The sequence below is a fragment of the Elephas maximus genome, chromosome 2, assembly GCF_024166365.1.
Source record: "Elephas maximus indicus isolate mEleMax1 chromosome 2, mEleMax1 primary haplotype, whole genome shotgun sequence".
Taxonomy (NCBI): domain Eukaryota; kingdom Metazoa; phylum Chordata; class Mammalia; order Proboscidea; family Elephantidae; genus Elephas; species Elephas maximus.
In genome coordinates, this window is record NC_064820.1 from 147,039,151 (window position 1) to 147,053,968 (window position 14,818).

General features: G+C 40.7%; 1 protein-coding gene across 1 annotated transcript in view; it reads right to left on the reverse strand.

Moving 5' to 3' along the window:
- The window catches only part of SAR1B (secretion associated Ras related GTPase 1B), a 29,454-nt gene extending 21,076 nt beyond the window's left edge, over positions 1 to 8,378 (reverse strand). The window contains exon 1 of the mRNA XM_049873672.1: positions 8,262 to 8,378. The gene's annotated coding sequence lies outside the window, so the exon portion shown is untranslated. The remainder of the gene's footprint in view (positions 1 to 8,261) is intronic.
- Positions 8,379 to 14,818: the final 6,440 nt, after the last annotated feature.

The following is a 14,818-nucleotide window of genomic DNA, read 5'->3' on the forward strand; positions in this document are numbered from 1 at the left end:
ACATCAACCCTTTGAGTAAATAATCCTAGAAAGATCTTACCACAAAGAGTCAAATACTCTTATCCAGGCTGGTCTAACCTGATCAACAATGATGTATAAAACAAAATACCATTAAAATACAAACTAAACACTATTTTTTGTCCATCAAAATATCAAAGATGAAAAAGAATTTTAACAGCCAGGGCTAGAAAGGATGTGGTAAAAGAGGCACTGCTGTGGCAGTATAAATTGGTAGAAATTTTTTTCAAAATCAGTTTGCAACAACACATCTATTGATACCATTTGAACCAAGAAGTCTGCTTTTAGAAATCATCCTGAATACAGAAAAGCATTATGTATAAAGATGTACATCACTCAAGTGTTAGGTAAGACAAATTTTGGAAATAATCTATGTTCAACAATACATTAAATTATTGTATATATGGACTGGAAACCCTGGTGGCGTAGTGGTTAAGTGCTACGGCTGCTAACCAAAGGGTCAGCAGTTCAAATCCATCAGGCGCTCCTTGGAAACTCTATGGGGCAGTTCTACTCTGTCCTATAGGGTCGCTATGAGTCGGAATCGACTCGACGGCACTGGGTTTGGTTTTTGGTTATATATGGACTATGGAATATATACCAAAACCTTGTTGTTCTTACTTGGATAGGGAGAGAAAGCATAGAAAGAGCAGGAAAAGAAGAGAAAGAGGAAGGAAGTTTATGATGAAATAGAGAGTATTCAAGTCTGAATATATCTGTGTGAATAAAAGCCCCCCTCCTTTTTTTTTTGTTTCTTTTGGTCTTTTATAGTAGTTGGTACTAGGTGGTAAGTTTCTGGGTTTGTTATCTTTCTGCATTTTTCAAATGTTAATAATATTACTGAATATTAAAAATATATATTTTAACTCATAGTGGAAAATACAGAGTATAGTTAAATTCAGCATTTGACATGTGCCTTGATAAACTAATTGGAGTAACATGGAAAATAAGAGGAAAAAAGCCTCTCGGGAAAAGATCACACATACAGAAATATACTTTTACATAAACAAAATTCATTTTCTAGAGCTCAACGGAAGAATCTAGGCCCAAAACTTGGCCCAAGTCAAAAAAGTTTGAAGGGTTGTGCTGTCTTTGACATTCTTTAGACAAAATATGATACACAACACTGCTTTCTTCTCACTCTAGTGGGCTGCCAAGCTTGACAAACATGGGTTCACCATACTCAGAATTCCTGGAGGATATGGTGTCAAGAGACCACACTGCCTTGAGAGTAAGAGAGGCAGAGAAAAGAGAGCGAGCCTACCTCATCACTTTCCAGTTTGTAAGAGATTACCTGGATCCTAGAAATAGTCTCTACCCTTTCTCCTCCCCCTTACTTGAACTAACACAACCAGATTTTTGTTCTTGCAAACAGTCGAATGCTAAGACAAGGTGTTTGGCAAAATTATGAATCATTTCATGTGTCAGTATCACAAGAATGAGAGCGACAACAGCAGCATATATATACAAGAATCTAACACCTTGGAAGTTCCTGTTTTATTCAGGTTGAAAATTTTAGTGCCTTCTGACTCAACGGCACTGGGTTGGGTTGATTATCATTCTAGGTCACGTAGAAATTGAAACTCATAATCAGAGAGAATATATACATGTGGCTTATGTTCCCTGGAGATTTTAAGATGCGATGTATGTTTTTTGAAGAGAATCATAATAGCCTTCACTGTATAGAATTAAATAAAGCAGTAGTGTGTATTATTTTATTCAATACATGTTTTTATGGATTGCACTGTGTTCCCCAAAAATGTATGGCAACTTGGCTAGCCCATGATTCCCAGTATTGGGTGATTGTCCACCGTTTTGTCATCTGATATGATTTTCCTGTGTTGTAAATCCTACCTCAATGATGTTAATGAGGCAGGATTAGAGGCAGTTATATTAATGAGGCAGGACTCAATCTACTAGGTGGTATTTTGAGTCAGTCTCTTTTGAGATATAAAAGACAAAAGTGAGCAGAGAGACAGGGGGCCTCATACTACCAAGAAACAAGAGCAAGGACAACAGTGCTTCTTTTGGACCTGGGGTCCCTGCGCTGAGAAGCTCCCAGACCAGGGGAAGATTGACGACAAGGACCTTCCCCCAGAGCAGAGAGAGAAAGTCTTCCCCTGGAGCTGGCACCCTGAATTCGTACTTCTAGCTTCCTAGACTATGAGAATAAATTTCTCCTTTGTTAGAGCCATCCACTTGTAGTGTCACAGCACTAGATAACTAAGACATGTTTACTGAGCAATTTCTTGCAGTGAACTCTCATGCTTTCTTTGGTTTCCACAGGAACCACCTAGTCAAGAATCTTACTGCCACATTCCTAAACTACCACCTTAACCTCAAAATTTGTCTCTACCCACCTAGTATACTCTCTCCAGAATGGCCTCACCAAAATGTCATCTTGAGCTTGACTTACTGCATAGTCAGGGTGGCCATGTCTCAGTCTGCCAGAGATAGTCTCAGTTTATACCTGTTGTTGTTAGGTGTCATCGAGTTGGTTCCAATTCATAGCCACCCTATGTACAACAGAACAAAACACTGCCCAATCTTGCGCCATCCTCACAATCATTGCTATGTCTGAGCCCACTGCTGCAGCCTCTTTGAGGGTCTTGCTCTACTTTATCAAGCATGATGTCCTTTTCCAGGATAACATGTCCAAAGTACATGCGACAAAATTTTGCCATCTTCACTTCCAAGGAGCATTCTGGCTGTACTTCTTCCAAGACAGATTTGTTCGTTCTTCTGGCAGTGCCAATGGTGTAATTCAAAGGCATGAATTTTTCTTCAGTTTGTTACCCCAATATAATTATTAGTAAAGCTTCCTTTCACTCTCAAAAAGGTCCTGATTTAGTTGATAAAGTATATGGCCACCCTGTACACTGTGAGTGAAAAGCCACAGGAGGTTTTTGAGCTGAGAAGTGATACAATCAAACTTCTGGTCTAGCATTCCAGAACTTCCACTATCTACCTCTTAGCTACCTTTCCAAGCTTAACATACATTAGTTCCCTATTTATAGCCTTCCCTGGGTCAAAGTGAACTGACAGCCATTCACTGCAGGTGACTTACACTTTACCACCTTAAAACCAATGTCCATTCCTCTTCCCAACATCAGAATGTTCTTCCAACATTCTGCCTGAAGTTCTCCTGCCTCAAGTACCAGCCAAAATGAAAGAAGAAATGAGTTCTTACTTGAGTTGGTATTTAAGGGATAGATGGGGGTGGAAGAACCAACGGAACCCAGAGAGTGTAAAAGAACTAGAAGAGATTTGCAAAAGTGCAAAGAAGTTAGCCATATCAAATATAGCTATAGTCACAGCTGGCTTTGGTGACAAGGAGACAAATGTTAAGAGCGTGAGAAGCCTGAAGTAGAAGAGTAGTACAGGGCTGCCTGTGGTAAGTGCTCAAGAGCAGAATAGAGCAGAGTAAGAGCCTATCTCCAGGATTAACTGCATAACCTTGAAAAGGCGTAAGTTTCTCCTACAAAATCTCTCAAGGGTTGTAAAGATCAAATGAGCTAAATTGTAGAATTTTTAATACTAGGCTGCTGTGATTATTGAGAAGTGAATGGGGTAGGTGGTAAAAGATGGAGGCAGTGAGGAGAGATTCCTCTTTCAAAAAGTTTGAAATTGAATAAGAAATAAGACTTTCTTCTTAAGGAAAGGTGAAGCTTGAGTATGTTGATAAAAGAAGAGAAGGAGCTAGTGGGAAGGGAGAAGTTACAAAGATGAAGAGAGAGAAGGAATTAACCAAATGAAAGGCACAAGGACTCAAGAGAATCCTGGATTAAGCATGCATCCCTGCATCCCTCCCTCTAGGATTAGAAGAAAGGAGGGCCAGGAAAAGTGTAGTAGAGATGGCAGGAATCCGACTTAAAAGTGAAAAATAGGTATAGAGAAATCTTGATCAACATAAAAGATTGCTAAAAAGTGCCAAGGGCTCAGCTGGGGTGGAAAAACAAACATTTGTTTCCTCTACTCTACCACCTCCCGACCCTGCCCAGCAAAACTCAGCTTTAGAGAAAGTGGAGTGACTGGGGATTAGGGACTCCAGGATAGGGGCTGAAAAAGGGCAAGGAGAACAGGGAGTTGAGAGTACTGCAGAGAGGAGCTGAAGTGATCTGATCAGAAGTTTGGGCTGAGTGGGTAAAGGTATGAAGGCAGGTAGTACATGGGGATGGGATGCAGATCAAAAACAGGCTTCTCATAGAATAGAACTGGGCACACAGGGACAAAGTCTTTAAGTCTTTAAGATGTAGGAAAACTGTGAGAGGTGGAAGGTGACCTAGAAGTGTTTCAGCAATGGAGGAGAATGTGGGGTTCAAGAATTCAAGAGAGGGTCAAATCTGGGTGGTGGCAAGCTCTAAGGCCTGGCTCTGGCATGGACAGCTGAAGAGAACCGGAAGTGAAAGATATGAGAAGCCAGGCTACAGGGTACACTGTCCACCCTAACAAGCAACAGAATCTCCTAGAAGAGTGGAGGGTATTGCTATAGAAAGCAAGACTGTGAATCAAGTAGCAAAGTTCTCACTGAAGTGGCAAAGTCCTCACTGAAGGTGACTGTTGGTAGGTGATAGTCATGAAGACTGGTGGAATGGGGTCAGCCTTGAAGGGAAAAGGATTACTACATAAGGATGGTACAGATGTGCTGTTGTAAAATCTATCCCAAGGGAAATAATCGAGTGACACATACCGGGAAACCCTGCTTTACAAGATAATCAGGGAAACATTTTTATGAAGTGGTGGTTTCTAAGAACTTCAAACTAGGAGTCATTAGAAACAGAATTAATTATTTTTAAGTAGAGGTAAAAATGCCCAACTGAGAATAAAAGCTACTTAGCTACAAACAGATATCTGAGCCCTGAGAACAGGTTACACAACACCATGAACACACTATTAAGACATGTGAAGAGCAAAGGTCAAGAACAAGGAAAACACGGACACGTCAGCAGATTTATTTATTGCATGAACACCAAACAGGAAAAGTCCCTATACAGATTAGAAAAGTGATCTACTCAAATAACACAAAAATCAGGGCAAAAGGTATAATGGAACATAACTTCTCAGATTACGAATAACTTCTTAAAGCCTTGTCCCACTTAGCTTACATGGATGATTCCATTTATACAAAATGCCCAGAATAAGCAAATTCTTAGAGAAAGCAGATTAGTGGTTGTCAAGGACTAGGAGGGGGGGAATGGGGAGTAATTGCTAATGGTTACAGGGTTTCTTTGGTGGGTCATAAAAACATTCTAAAAGTGGACAGTGGTGATGGCTGCACATTTTGAATATAATAAAAAACACCGAATCGTATGCTACAAAAGGGTAAATTTTATGGTATATGAATTATATATCTCAATAAAACGATCATATAAATTTAAATAAAAGCAAATAAAAAAACTTACATTGATTTTTAATATTTACAACTGATTTATACAAGCAACAAACGAAGCAGAACCATTTAGGTATGAACTTTAAAAAATATACCCAAGAAAAAAATACACATAAAGAAAGAGGCAATATGAAATCAGATTATGATTACAGAATCAATGTATTAATAACTTTGGAAAGCAAAGCATGATACAGTCATGTACCTAGTATAAAAATAAATCTGGATTTAAAATGCCCCTTTTCGGAATACTATAGGGTTGCTGTAAGTGGGAATCAACTGGATGGCAACGAGTTTGGGTTTTTTGGTTTATTATTTATTATTTCATTCTGGGAAAGTCACTCTTTCTGAGCCCATTTCTTCCTGTGTACACTAATGGAAACACCACCTGCCCCACAGTTGTAGTAATCATTAAATATGCTAATAAACACAGAAACACTTTGAATACTACAGGCACATATTTTAACTCATGCAGGCCAAACTTATTGCAATTGAAAACAACGGACTTTAAATGCCAATTTGCACATTAACTTCAACACTAACAACTCTTTATATGAAAAAGTTTATAACGATGTTCCAATTTTATTTTAAATATTAACACCCCATCATTGACAAACGCCAGAGAAGGTACTAGAAAAGTTTCCTTCAACTGCAGGTAAAGAAATTTCGCTAGAAACATAGTTTTCTACCAAATTGTGTCAGGTTTATGATTAAAATGTGTACAAATTCCATAAAACCAGAACACAGAATAAGTACTGTAAACTAATTTAGGAATTATGTAACCCCCACCATCACCAATTTCCAATAGTACTAGAAGAATAAAAATGTTTTGTATAATTTCAGCCAGGTCCTATGTATTACTAAAGACAACTACAATGGTGAATGTTTCAAAACAAGCAAATATTTTCCCCTAAAATTCTTAGATTTTCTTTCTACAAGCCTTTAAAGTTTTGAAACAGTGATGCAAAAAAAAAAAAACCTCAAGAAAACATCTTAGGATTGACCGTACAGCAATTATAATAATGGAACTAAGTCTTTTAATTCATATATCAACAAAAAGTACATACTCAAATTTCCTTTAGGGAAAAGTGACACTCATTTTAAAAGTGGTTAAAACCAAGACAAGTATAAATATTTGTAATATTTATTTTTAAGAATAAGAAAAGGAGAAATCTTTATTAAAAAAAATGTGAATTTGAGTACTGAACTTGCCAATACTGAAGAAAAACCAAAAAAAAAAAACCCGTTGCCATCGAGTCAATTCCGACTCATAGCGACCCTAGAGGACAGAGTACAGCCGCCCTATAGGGTTTTCAAGGAGCACCAGGTAGATTCGAACTGCCGACCTTTTGGTTAGCAGATGCAGCTCTTAACCACTACGACACCAGGGTTTCCAAATACTGAAGAAAGAACATGAAAACCTAGTAGGCAATGACAAATTCAATCCTTAAAATAATTTTGCTATACACAAGGAAGAGAAACTTTTCAACACTGTGATTTAAGATTTTCTTAGTAATGTTTTGCAGAGAAACCATTTATACGAGTTTCAGTCAAGTACTTAAAGGCAAGGGAAGACACATAATGAATCATTACTACAGAATTATGATTTGTAAGCTTCAGATGATGTGGTAGTGATTTTCATTTCCGACAGCCTAATCTTTTTGTCTCAATTCCTGCTTGAATTTATACTGCAGCACAATACTGCAAGGTAAAGAAAGGTAAACATGTGCTTTATTTAAACTGTTAATCTTCATGACTGACAATGCTTCTGCAACACTTCCAGAAGAAAGGAAGTGCAAACTTTCCTTTTCTGCAAGCTCAGAAAATACCGATTTACTATCTTACAGTCTAAAGTTCAAAATATTTTGGTGACAAAGGCAAATCCACTAAAAGGTACAATATTAGATATCGACGTTGCTTTGAACTATCAGCAGCACTAATCACTGACAAATTGTAAATCTTCCTTTATCTGTCATTTGTAAAAAAGGGATGATACTACAACCTTCTTAGGGGAACACTGTGTGCAGAGCTAGCCCTTTACACATAATAGTAAATAAATGTTCCTTTTCTTTCCTTCTTTCAACTCATTTGCTTCAGGGAGACTTAAGGGATATTTTACCGTTGAATACAGTTCAGAGAAATACACTTAATAATACAGAGTGTAATATAAGAACATGCAAATAAACAACACCAGGTTTAATTCAAGCTAAAAAGATTTCTTCACCTCATATTGCCCAATGTACCAAATATCTTAAATTCCTGACGAACTTGATTGTTTCATCCAACGATGCCACTGCCTAGCTGTTTCAAAACAAATTTCTATCTTACTGGAAAATCTTGGAACACTTTGTAAATCATTACAGTTTTGCCCCACAGAATATCTTTTTCCCACTCGACTGCGACTTGGGCTATAGAAAATGTTAAGCAATACTAGTAAGAAAACTCAGTCCCTGCCCCACCCCCCCCCACCCCTTTAAATGGAAAAGCTGAAAAAAACTCGCCCCGTCACAGCCTCTTGGGCTGTCAGTGATCTCCGCCACCTTCACTTTCCCAGGTGAGAAACTGAGGCCCAGGAGAAAGGAGCCTGCCTGCCGTTTAAAGCCGTCTTATTCTTTCCGACAATGACCAGCCTCTGACAGCGGCGGTGTCCTGCCCAGAGGGCCATCAGAGCCCCCGCGGAGCAGGGCAGGGACCCGTCCCCCTCCCGCCGCTTGATTCCGGGGCGGAAAAAACGCGCCCTTACTCGCAGGTTCACAGGCAGGGGCCCTGGGCCGGCCCAGGGCCCGAAAAGCGCGCCTTCCCTGGGATCCATAGCTGCCGCCCGCCAGTTCTCCCTGGAGGCCTTGCAGCCACTGACCTGCTACTGGAAAGAATTCAATTCCCGGCTCGGCGTCTGTCCTACACCCCCCGAGCCGCTACGGCACAGAGCGATGGCTGCCGCAGCGCCAGCTCGCATCAGCTTCTTCCGGGCCGGTGGGTGCCTCACTCGCGACGGTCCGCAGGGCAGCAGGGCCGCATGCCCACAGTTCCGCCTCCTCTCTTCCCGCCGCCAATCCTCTGTTCTAGCGCGCCCACGGGTTGAGTCCGGCATTCCTGCCGCCAGGGACCCCCTGGCTGGCAGTAAGGGGTTTTAGGCCCCGCTGGTTTTTTGGCCTAGACAGAGAAGGGACCACCAGCCCCTCGAAATTATTCTTGACATCGGTTTTTTTTAATACATTTTTAAAGTGCTCGTTTAAAAAAAAATTTTTTTTATTGAGCTTTAAGCTCAATAAAAGCGAAAGTTTACAAATCAAGTCAGTCTCTCACACAAAAACTCATACACACCTTGCTACATACTCCCAATTACTCTCCCTCTTAATGAGACAACCCGCTCCCTCCCTCCACTCTCTCCTTTGTGTCCATTTCGCCAGCTTCTAATCCCCTCTACCCTCATGTACCCCTCCAGGCAGGAGATGCCAACATAGTCTCATGTGTCCACCTGATCCAAGAAGCTCACTCCTCACCAGTATCCCTCTCCAACCCATTGTCCAGACCAATTCATGTCTGAAGAGTTGGCTTCAGGAATGGTTCCTGTCCTGGGGCAACAGAAGGACTGGGGGCCATGACCACTGGGGTCCTTCCAATCTCAGACCATTAAGTCTGGTCTTATGAGAATTTGGGGTCTGCATTCCACTGCTTTCCTGCTCCCTCAGGGGTTCTCTGTTGTGTTCCCTGTCAGGGCAGTCATCTGTTGTAGCCGGGCACTGTCTAGTTCTTCTGGTCTCAGGATGATGTAGTCTCTGGTTCATGTGGCCCTTTCTGTCTCTTGGGCTCATAATTACCTTGTGTCCTTGGTGTTCTTCATTCTCCTTTGATCCAGGTGGGTTGAGACCAATTGATGCATCTTAGATGGCTGCTTGCTAGCGTTTAACACCCCAGACGCCTCTCTCCAAGGTGGGATGCAGAATATTTTCTCAATAGATTTTATTATGCCAATTGACTTAGATGTCCCCCAAAACCGTGGTCCCCAAACCCCCTCCCCTGCTACGTTGGCCCTCGAAGCATTCAGTTATTCCAGAAACTTCTTTGCTTTTTGTTGCACGTGTTTTTTAATTCACCAATAATTTATGCAATATTAACTATGCGCCAGATCACGTGTTGGATGCTGGGTATTCAACTTTAAACAAGACTGTCTTGACTCCGGTGTTTTTGCCAATGGATTAGTGTCGCTTCCTTAAATATATTTAAATTCAGAATATTTGGTTGCCTTGAAGGGAAGTAAGATGTCAGTGTTTCCAGCCTGCTTTCTGGCCTAGGATTCTAGGTGATGGGGCCAAAACCAGGAGTTGTTTTCGGATTAAAGCAGAGGTCAGGCGGTTGTTATTCCTCAGGTTCCCAACAAATCCTATAACTGGCTCTGCCGTCTTTCCGCTCCAGCCGCAGGAAGTCTCTATGCCCCACTCCGTGCACTTTCCCTTCCCTTTCACCACTCACTCTGATAGAACCATTGAAGTTATCTTGCTTATGACTATACACTTAAATATGTGTGATTATTTTGTCTAAAGTGTGCCCCAATAGACAGTCTATAAACTTCCTGAGGTCATGCCTCTTTCTCCCCTGAACCTATTTTCAGCATCTGGCACACAATTAAAATAAACACTGGGCTGCAGTCAAGTTAATTCCGACTCATAGCAATCCTATCGGGCAGAGAAGAACTGCCCCATAGGACTTCTTTTACTTTTTTTTCAGTTGTGCTTTAGGTGAAAGTTTACAGCTCAAGTTAATTTCTCATTCAAAAGTTTATACACATATTGTTTTGTGACATTGGTTGCAATCCCCACAATGTGACAGTGCGCTCCCCCTTTTCGTACCGGGTTCCCTGTGTCCATTTCTCCACTTGCTGTCCCTTTCTGCCATCTCATCCTGCTTGCTTTTGGGCAGGAGCTACCCATTTGGTCTCAAACCCGTTGCAGTCAAGTCGATTCCGACTCATAGCGACCCTATAGGACAGAGTAGAACTGCCCCATAGAGTTTCCAAGGAGTGCCTGGTGGATTTGAACTGCTGACCTCTTGGTTAGCAGCCGTAGCACTTAACCACTACGCCACGAGAGTTTCCCCACACACAATAGGTGTTCATAAATATTTGTTAAGCAATGATTCATGCACACCATGAAGGACACGTAGGTACATTTTTGCCCTCAATGGTTGAAGAGTTTCCCTAGAGTCCATTGGTCTGAGCTGGAGTTGAAGGAGCCACGATGAGTTAGAATTGACTGGAAGGCAACAGGTTGTTCCAGTCTGGGTTTCCATCTATTCTGATTCTGCATTCTACTAGTCTTGAATTCAGTTTAGTAAATACTTTTAACTGGCTTTAGGCACTTCGCTGGGCTCTTTGGGATTACTCTATAGCTCTTGTCCTGGATAGCCTTTCTTTCCTGTTATCCCTGGCATTTTAGTCAGCCTTTAAACCAAAAAAATCAAACCTGTTGCCATCGAGTTGATTCCAACTCATAGCGACCCTATAGGGCAGAGTAGAACTGCCCCACAGAGTTTCCAAGGAGCGCCTGGCAGAATTGAACTGCTGACCTTTAGGTTAGCAGCCATAGCACTTAACCACTACACCACCATGGTTTCCAGTCAGCCTTTCAAAAATCTAAATTATGATTCCTCCTGGCTTCAACAAATTGTAAGATGACTAAAAAAAAAAAAACTAGGAATGGAGAAATGTGACAACAGGCAAGCCATAATCTCATCCCTCAAGGAGCTTTCAGTTTAGCAAGGAGATGTGCTAGGTCACAACTAAATATAAAAACAGGCAGGAGGAGAGAAAGGATAAATCCAAAGTGGTGGTGGGGTGAGGGGGTAGGAGGCATGAAATGCTAGTGTTTGTCTGAGGTGAGCCTGAAAGAATGCATAAGATTTTCCCCCCAAAATTTTTGATGATTATTTTTCTTGTTATGAAAGCAATACATGGTAATTGTAAAAAGTTTTGAAAATTCAGAAAAATTTAATGGGAATAAGATTCACACTTAGTCACACCTCACAGATATAACCAGCTTTATAAGATTATAATAATCATACTATATGCACTTAAAATTAAAAATTTAATTATAGATTTTGGGCACTTTCCCATGTAATTAAGTATTTTCTAAATCACGAATTTTAATGGCTAAGTATTTAATGGAATATAATAATTAACAGCAAAACTTCTAGCTAGAAATCATAGTTCAACGACTGGTTTCAACACTACCAGCCACTCAAAGTTTCAGTTTCTGCATGTGAAAAATGAGAACTAATATCCAGGAGGAATGATGTATCATAGTGAGAGAAGTAACATACGTAAAGGAATAGAGATGGAGAAAGCACGAAGCAAATATAGTGACTTGACTGAGTGGGTTTGGGCTGGACCATGGGGGACCTCAGCTCCCAAACCGGAGAGCCTTTTGGGGGTTTTGAGAACAGGAACATGGTCACAGTTGTGTTTTCGAAAGCTTGCTCTAACAGCAGTGTGTGGTTTGTACTGGAACAGGCCGAGACTGAAAGATCTGTAATGATGCTGCTGAAATCTTGCAGGTGAGAGGTAACAAGGACCTGGGTGAGGTCACCGGGAACAAAGAAATAAGCAGTGATGTGTGAGAAATTGCAAAGGTTGAAATCATAAAGGAGATATCAAAGTCCAAAGCTGAAACTTGGATTAGTAAGTATACTTCTTATCTCCACTAGGACCACCTTCATGCAGGTGCCTGTCATTTCTGGCCTGGGTTACTGCAACAACTCCATTCCTTCCCCTCCAATCAATTCTCCTCACAGCAGTTGATTTTTTAAAATTTTTTATTACTGGATTCATCTGAAAGCATTAATGAAATCAAGTTACTCACCTGTTTAAAATTCTCAACTGTTTCCCAAAGCCTATAAACTATTAATTCCTTTCAATGGTTTATAACGCTTTCACTGGTCTGGCCACTTCTACTTCTTCACTCTCATGCCACTCTCTGCCTTGCTCACCACAGCAAGTTCATTTCTGCCTCTGAGCCTCTGTAGGTGCTGTTTTCTTTGTCTGGAGCTCTTCTTTTCTCCATCTTCTGTATGTAGCTAGCGTTTTCATTCTTCAGAGCACAGCTTAAACGTCATCTCCTTTCTTAACCATCCTATCCAAATCATGTCCCTGCTTGTTAGTCTCTATCTCAGTCCCTCTTCTGCAATAATGCTTATCACAATTTGAAATTTTAAAATATATATTTATCTACATTTTTATTTTCTGTTTCCTCCACTGTAAACTCCACAGAAGAGGCCTTGTCTGTCCTATTCTGTTTTTACTTGGTGCCTAACACAGTGCCTAGCCTATGGAAGGCACTTCATAAATATTTCTCAGGTGAATGAATCAATTAATAAAGGAGCTGGTGAGGCCATTCAGCAGAAGTAGTCATCAGGAAAAGACAGATATAGAAAAGAAGTTAAGCCTCAGATTTCAGATACTCCGGTACTGGGGGATGGGGGGCTGAGGGAGGTACTTGGGAATAGAAAATGAAGAGTTGATATTGTATGTACTTCCAGCCCTGTCCGAGTGATACGGATTCTGACCAGAGGCTCATCATTTCAGCTACACTATCAGGCCTGTGAGTATCAGATGGGATGTAATGTAGCGTAATAGTTAAGAACCTGGAAGAAAGACTAACATAGTTCATTTAGAAACAAGTGCTATAAGTGCTGTAAGGACTTACAGCAGTGAATTAAAAGGGTCAAAATAGAACATTGGAAGAGAAGGCACTTTAAATTTATTCATTTGGAGTGTTTATTAAATACCTGTTAAGTACTAGGGCCTAAGCCACTTGCTGAAAATACATAGGTGAATAAGATATAGTCCCTGTTCTCTACTCTCTGACAGCCTGAGCAGGGAGACAGACATGAAATCAAAATGAAATGTCTTAGGATTCATGGGATGTATATAGACTTATGGAAACCTTTTTTTTTTTTTTTTTTTATATAGACTTATGGAAACCCTAGTGGCATAGTGGTTAAGAGTTCAGCTACTAACCAAAAATCTGGCAGTTTGAATCCACCAGGTGCTCCCTGGAAAACCTGTGGGGCAGTTCTACTCTGTCCTGTAGGGCTGCTATGAGTCAGAATTGACTCCATGGCAGCAGGTTTGGTTTGGTTTTTTTGGATATAGACTTACATTCCATTAATGAAAGATAAACAGAAAAAAACATGTAACAATGATGAGAAGTATGGCACAAATGGTTAAGCACTGGGCCACTAACTGAAAGGTTGGTGATTCAAATCCACTTGGAGGTGCCTTGGAAGAAAATCCTGGCAATCTACTTCCCAAAGGTCACAGCCATTGAACTCTATGGAGCAAAGTTCTACTCTGAAACACACGGGTTTGCCATGAGCCGGAATCAATTTGACAGTAATGGATTTTTTTTTCACTATCAATTTATATTCCATTGAGGAAAGAAAAACATAGAAACAAATAAGTAACAATGATGAGAAGTACCATGAAGAAAACTCAGCAGGGTAAAAGGGCTGGAGTGAGCAGGGATAATATGTTGTTGTGTAAGGTGTTCAGAGAAGGCCTTTTAATAAGGTAACATTTGAACAAAGGCCTGGAGAGTTAGGAAACTGAGCTACATGAACGTCTTGGGGAAGAGCATCCCAAGTAATGGGAATAGCAAGTACAAAGACAGGCTTGTGCTTGGGTAGCTAGAGAAATAGCAAGTGTATCTGGAGTGGAGTGAGTGAGAAGGAGTGTAGAAGAAGATAAAGTCAGAGAAGTAGCAAGGTCAGGTCATGTGGGGTCTTGAAGGCCATGGGTGGAACTTTGGATTTTACTCAGCATGAGATGAGAAAAGCCATGCAAAGAAATTTTAACTTGATGCAGTGGGCACTGGGAATAATTGCAGGCTTTGGGGCACCAGAAAGTAAAAACCGAATCAGTATTTTAGGAGCTCAGTTCAACACGTGGAATGTTCTGGAGGGAGGGAATCAGAAAGACTATTCCAATAGTTCAAATTCAAGCTGATGAAGGAAGCTAACCAGAGTGGGCAGTGAAAATGGCAAGAACTACATAAAAATGAGAAAATTCCAAAGAAAGCCATGGATTTACTGCTTGGTGTGAGATGAGTGTACATGTGATGTTGCGTCAGAGCTACTGACTTCAGATACCGACAGATGTCCCATCAGAGGCAAATGAGGCCAAAGGAACCGTGCCTAAAATGGAGCCACAGGACAGTTTCAGTGAGTGAATTGTTGACCTGTTGTTTGTAATTGAAACCATTTTTGTGTATTTGTTTGAAACAGAAACAGAACAAACTTTTTTCTAATAACTAAAAGACCTAAAATAACTTCTCCTCTCCTGAAAAGTAGACAAAATTGGTGCTGTTCTTCAGTGAACAATACAATGGTCAGGCAAAGGGGCTCTGGTGTGAGCCTAAA